This window comes from Entelurus aequoreus, linkage group LG27, assembly GCF_033978785.1.
Source record: "Entelurus aequoreus isolate RoL-2023_Sb linkage group LG27, RoL_Eaeq_v1.1, whole genome shotgun sequence".
Lineage (NCBI taxonomy): Eukaryota > Metazoa > Chordata > Actinopteri > Syngnathiformes > Syngnathidae > Entelurus > Entelurus aequoreus.
In genome coordinates, this window is record NC_084757.1 from 3,278,919 (window position 1) to 3,286,404 (window position 7,486).

Genomic DNA, 7,486 nt, shown 5'->3' on the forward strand with positions numbered 1-7,486 from the left:
CAAAAGTAACGTAGCGTATGTTTTATGAGTACTAGTAAACACGTGGCTAAAGTTAGCCGATCGTATAAATGTCATAATATGTAGCTTAAGTTAGCCGTTCAACGAGGAACTAGAATGTACTTGACACGTGCTAACTGTTAGCATGCCAACGGTTGCATGCTAAATTCTACTGTAGTATTGATATTTTTAGTTCATTTAGCCATAATCTATCTTAATTTAGGCCAAAAGTAACGTAGCGTATGTTTTATGAGTACTAGTAAACGCGTGGCTAAAGTTAGCCAATCGTATAAATGTCATAATATGTAGCATTAAGTTAGCCGTTCAACGAGGAACTAGAATGTACGTGACACGTGCTAACTGTTAGCATGCCAACGGTTGCATGCTAAATTCTACTGTAGTATTGATATTTTTAGTTCATTTAGCCATAATCTATATCTTAATTTAGGCCCAAAGTAACGTAGCGTATGGTTTGAGTACTAGTAAACACGTAGCTAAAGTTAGCCAATCGCATAAATGTCATAATATGTAGCATTAAGTTAGCCGTTCAACGAGGAGCTAGAATGTACTTGACACATGCTAACTGTTAGCATGCCAACAGTTGCATGCTAAATTCTACTGTAGTATTGATATTTTTAGTTCATTTAGCCATAATCTTTCTTAATTTAGGCCAAAAGTAACATAGCGTATGTTTTATGAGTACTAGTAAACACGTGGCTAAAGTTAGCCAATCGTATAAATGTCATACTATGTAGCATTAAGTTAGCCATTCAACCAGGAACTAGAATGTACTTGACACGTGCTAACTGTTAGCATGCTAAACTCTACTGTTGTATTGATATTTTTAGTTCATTTAGCCATAATCTATATCTTAATTTAGGCCAGAAGTAATTTAGCGTATGTTTTATGAGTACTAGTAAACACGTAGCTAAAGTTAGCCAATCGTATAAATGCCGTAATATGTAGCATTAAGTTAGCCGTTCAACTAGGAGCTAGAATGTACGTGACACGTGCTAACTGTTAGCATGCCAACGGTTGCATGCTAAATTCTACTGTTGTATTGATATTTTTAGTTCATTTAGCCATAATCTATATCTTAATTTAGGCCAAAAGTAACGTAGCGTATGGTTTATGAGTACTAGTAAACACGTGGCTAAAGTTAGCCAATCGTATAAATGTCATAATATGTAGCATTAAGTTAGCCGTTCAACGAGGAACTAGAATGTACTTGACACGTGCTAACTGCTAGCATGCTAAATTCTACTGTTGTATTGATAATTTTAGTTCATTTAGCCATAATTTATATCTTAATTTAAGCCAAAAGTAACGTAACATGTTTTATGAGAGTAAACGCGTGGCTAAAGTTAGCCAATCGTATAAATGTCATAATATGTAGCATTAAGTTAGCCGTTCAACGAGGAGATAGAATGTACTTGACATGTGCTAACCGTTAGCAACGGTTGCATGCTAAATTCTACTGTTGTATTGATAATTTTAGTTCATTTAGCCATAATTTATATCTTAATTTAGGCCAAAAGTAACGTAGCGTATGTTTTATGAGTACTAGTAAACACGTGGCTAAAGTTAGCCAATCGTATAAATGGCATAATATGTAGCATTAAGTTAGCCGTTCAACGAGGAACTAGAATGTACTTGACACGTGCTAACTGTTAGCATGCTAAATTCTACTGTTGTATTGATAATTTTAGTTCATTTAGCCATAATTTATATCTTAATTTAAGCCAAAAGTAACGTAACATGTTTTATGAGAGTAAACGCGTGGCTAAAGTTAGCCAATCGTATAAATGTCATAATATGTAGCATTAAGTTAGCCGTTCAACGAGGAGATAGAATGTACTTGACATGTGCTAACCGTTAGCAACGGTTGCATGCTAAATTCTACTGTTGTATTGATAATTTTAGTTCATTTAGCCATAATCTATATCTTAATTTAGGCCAAAAGTAACGTAGCATATGTTTTATGAGTACTAGTAAACGCGTGGCTAAAGTTAGCCAATCGTATAAATGTCATAATATGTAGCATTAAGTTAGCCGTTCAACGAGGAGCTAGAATGTATCTACTTCCAGCAACAAGGTGATGTTTCCACAGTCCAGATGTTTCGGTGTGTCCGTAGAAAAGCGATACTCGGGCAGAAGACAGGCTAACCCCCCTGAAGGGTGCGGAGATAAGTCACTTATCTGTGTTGACTTGCACTCTTAAGCCTTCAACACTTTCAAGCACTTTGTGTTTCCAGATAAAAACTACCGGATCCGAGATGAGTAGCCAATAAGACGGCTTTAGTATTCACCAACGCGCCGAAGACGAGGTCAAGATAATGACGTAGCCTAGCGTTAGCATGCTAATCTTTGCTACTGATTGTTAGCACAAAGAACAGATTAGCTTGTTTGGGATCCGCCGCGTCACTCGTTGTCTCCGATGTGCTTCCGGTTCTTTAGAGACTCTTGTTTCGTCTTTATGTTAACAGAAACACAAGTGCTGCTTTCTTCAACGTTAACAAAAACATGGGTGTTGTTGACTTCTCGACTTTGATGTTTTGACTCTGTCGATGTTCACGCACGTTTTTTTAGTTTCATCAAAGACCTTGCATTACTTTGTGATGTTTATAGAAACATGTAAGCTAGACTAACGGAGGCTTACGTCGTCGTCGAGTAAACAACCTCAAAGTGCTACAGTGTATTAAAGACAATCAAAAAAAAATAAAAAAATAAAAACTACAACAGCCAAATAGCTAAAACTAGTATGCATATATTTAAAAAAAGGCTTTTTTTTAATTTTTTAAAAGAAGGGTTTTTAAGCCTTTTTAAAAGCATCCACAGTCTGTGGTGCCCTCAGGTGGTCAGGGAGAGCATTCCACAGACTGGGAGCTGCGTTGGTTTCATTGAACATGCCAAATGATCGCCGCTGTTTACAAAACCACGTATTTTCTGCAAAAACCTATTGTTGGAAGCTTTTCAAAAAAACCAAAATGTCTCTACGCTTAAGTTAATCAAAGTCTTAATTGTCTTTTTGACGTTTACGAAAAACCCCAAACATTTTTAATTTCATTGACGTTTACAGAACCACCTTTCTGATTCTTTAAGAACTTCACTGACAAGTCTATCCTCCTCAATGTTTCGACTTTTAACCATTTCTAGACTTCATCGAACACGCTAAATTATCTCCGATGTTTACAAACACACATATTTTAGGGGAGAATGAACAAAACACGCATTTGTAAATTATCTGCAATGTTTACAAAAAGCCGAGTTAAAAGACTGTTTACAAAACAATTTTAACTATGCCTTACGTTAGCATGCTAATGTTTTAGCTAATTTTATTCAATCACAACTAAAATTCATGAAAATAGTGATACTTGGCGCCATTTTACAAGTCGGCTAACTTTTCCTATGTTAGCACGCTAATGTTTCATGCCAGTATTTTAGCTAATTCTATTAATTTAAACCTAAAAATCATAGACTCTGATACTTGGCGCCATCTTAGAAGTAAGCTAACGTTTCCTATTTTAGCGTGCCAACATTTAATGCAAGTATTTTAGCAAATTTTATTAAATCACACCTAAAAATCATGGATATTGATACTTGGCGCCATCTTAGAAGTAGGCTGACTCTTCCTATGTTTGCATGCTAATGGTTTAGGCTAGTATTTTAGCTAATTTTATTCAATCACACCTAAAAATCATGGATATTGGTACTTGGCGCCATTTTAGAAGTCGGCTAACTTTTCCTATGTTAGCATGCTAATGTTTCATGCCAGTATTTTAGCTAATTCTATGAATTTAAACCTAAAAATCATAGATTCTGATACTTGGCGCCATCTTAGAAGTAAGCTAACGTTTCCTATTTTAGCATGCTAACATTTAATGCAAGTATTTTACCAAATTTTATTCAATCAAACCTCAAAATCATGGATATTGATACTTGGCGCCATTTTAGAAGTCGGCTAACTTTTCCTATGTTAGCACGCTAATGTTTCATGCCAGTATTTTAGCTAATTCTATTAATTTGAACCTAAAAATCCTAGATTCTGATACTTGGCATATGTTAATCACAAAGATGATTGTTTATTTAACACATAAACCTTAGGCTTAGGTCGGGCTGGTTACAAAATGAAGTACTGACCAAATAAACTGCATAAGAAGGTACGCATAATAACTGACTAAAAAAAAACATTTACAATTTTGTTTTGCTAAAATAGATAAACCAAATTAATAATGAACATGTTTCTTGAATAAACTGTAACTAAAATTGAAGTGCAAATGAAAATACAACTTCACCACTTTAGTCATAATTTTTACACTTGAGAAACTTCTCTGTGAGTTTAGCCCCGGACCTGGTCAGTTGCGCCCTAAAAAGTGTCAATACTGTAAGTATTGTACTCGTTACGCACGAGCTGTTTGGTGAAAAACGTTTGGACATCTGTGCCATAGCATAGATCAGGGGTCACCAACCTTTTTAATACCAAGAGCTACTTCTTGGGTAGTGATTAATGCGAAGGGCTACCAGTTTGATACACACTTAAATAAATTGCCAGAAATAGCCAATTTGCTCAATTTACCTTTAACTCTATGTTATTATTAATAATTAATGATATTTACACTAAATTGAACGGTTTAAAAGAGGAGAAAACACGAAAAAAATGACAATTAAATTTTGAAACATAGTTTATCTTCAATTTCGACTCTTTAAAATTCAAAATTCAACCGAAAAAAAGAAGAGAAAAACTTAAAAAAATGATTTATGGAACATCATTAGTAATTTTTCCTGATTAAGATTAATTTTAGAATTTTGATGACATGTTTTAAATAGGTTAAAATCCAATCTGCACTTTGTTAGAATATATAACAAATTGGACCAAGCTATATTTCTAACAAAGACAAATCATTATTTCTTCTAGATTTTCCAGAACAAAAATTTTAAAAGAAATTCAAAAGACTTTGAAATAAGATTTAAATTTGATTCTACAGATTTTCTAGATTTGCCAGAATAATTTTTTTGAATTTTAATCATAATAAGTTTGAAGAAATATTTCACAAATATTCTTCGTCGAAAAAACAGAAGCTAAAATGAAGAATTAAATTACAATTTATTTATTATTCTTTACAATAAAAAAAATACATTTACTTGAACATCGATTTAAATTGTCAGGAAAGAAGAGGAAGGAATTTAAAAGGTAAAAAGGTATATGTGTTTAAAAATCCTAAAAGCATTTTTAAGGTTGTATTTTTTCTCTAAAATTGTCTTTCTGAAAGTTATAAGAAGCAAAGTAAAAAAAATTTATGAATTTATTTAAACAAGTGAAGACCAAGTCTTTAAATATTTTCTTGGATTTTCAAATTCTATTTGAGTTTTGTCTCTCTTAGAATTAAAAATGTCGGGCAAAGCGAGACCAGCTTGCTAGTAAATAAATACAATTTAAAAAATAGAGGCAGCTCACTGGTAAGTGCTGCTATTTGAGCTATTTTTAGAACAGGCCAGCGGGCTACTCATCTGGTCCTTACGGGCTACCTGGTGCCCGCGGGCACCGCGTTGGTGACCCCTGGCATAGAGGGTACCCCACAGGGGTCCATGTTAGGTCCAGTGTTGTTTACTTGGTTTAAGGCTTTACTTAAGGTCTGGGTTAAGCCCAAATCTGGGTGTGTTGTCATCATGGGTACCGTTCCGTGTTAGGCCGAAGAAAAAGCAATGCTAAATGCTCCCTATGCTAATATGCTAACTAGGGATGTCCGATAATGGCTTTTTGCCGATATCCGATATTCCGATATTGTCCAACTCTTTAATTACCGATACCGATATCAACCAATATATGCAGTCGTGGAATTAACACATTATTATGCCTAATTTGGACAACCAGGTATGGTGAAGATAAGGTACTTTTAAAAAAAATTAGTAAAATAAGATAAATAAATTATAAACATTTTCTTGAATAAAAAAGAAAGTACAACAATATAAAAACAGTTACATAGAAACTAGTAATTAATGAAAATTAGTCAAATTAACTGTTAAAGGTTAGTACTATTAATGGAGCAGCAGCACGCACAATCATGTGTGCTTACGGACTGTATCCCTTGCAGACTGTATTGATATATATTGATATATAATGTAGGAAGCAGAATATTAATAACAGAAAGAAACAACCCTTTTGTGTGAATGAGGAGGGAGGTTTTTTGGGTTGGTGCACTAATTGTAAGTGTATCTTGTGTTTTTTATGTTGATTTAATTAAAAAAACAAACAAACAAAAAAAAAACCGATACCATTAATTTAAAAAAAATGATACCGATAATTTCCGATATTACATTTTAACGCATATATCGGCCGATAATATCGGCCTGCCGATATTATCGGACATCTCTACTAATTTTTTTAAAAAGTACCTTATCTTCACCATACCTGGTTGTCCAAATTAGGCATAATAATGTGTTAATTCCATGACTGCATATATCGGTTGATATCGGTATTGGTTGATATCGGTATCAGTAATTAAAGAGTTGGACAATATCGGAATATCGGATATCGGCAAATAGCCATTATCGGACATGCCTACTTTTTTCTCTTTTTTCGGTATTTTCCTGTAGCAGTTTCATGTCTTCCTTTGAGCGATATTCCCCGCATCTACTTTGTTTTAGCAATCAAGAATATTTCAGTTGTTTTTATCCTTCTTTGTGGGGACATTGTTGATTGTCATGTCATGTTCGGTTGTACATTGTCTTTGCTCCACAGTAAGTCTTTGCTGTCGTCCAGCATTCTGTTTTTGTTTACTTTGTAGTCGGTTCAGTTTTACCTACTTGAGTTCAAGTCGTTGTACTTTCTTTTTTATTCAAGAAAATGTTTTTAATTTATTTATCTTATTTTACTAATTTTTAGGGATGTCCGATAATGGCTTTTTGCCGATATCCGATATTCCGATATTGTCCAACTCTTTAATTACCGATACCGATATCAACCGATATATGCAGTCGTGGAATTAACACATTATTATGCCTAATTTGGACAACCAGGTATGGTGAAGATAAGGTACTTTTTAAAAAAATTAGTAAAATAAGATAAATAAATTAAAAACATTTTCTTGAATAAAAAAGAAAGTAAAACAATATAAAAACAGTTACATAGAAACTAGTAATGAATGAAAATGAGTAAAATGAAGTGTTAAAGGTTAGTACTATTAGTGGAGCAGCAGCACGCACAATCATGTGTGCTTACGGACTGTATCCCTTGCAGACTGTATTGATATATATTGATATATAATGTAGGAAGCAGAATATTGATAACAGAAAGAAACAACCCTTTTGTGTGAATGAGTGTAAATGGGGGAGGGAGGTTTTTTGGGTTGGTGCACTAATTGTAAGTGTATCTTGTGTTTTTTATGTGGATTTAATTAAAACAAAAAAAAAACAAAAAAAAAAAAACCCGATACCGATAATTTAAAAAAAACAATACCGATAATTTCCGATATTACATTTTAACGCATAT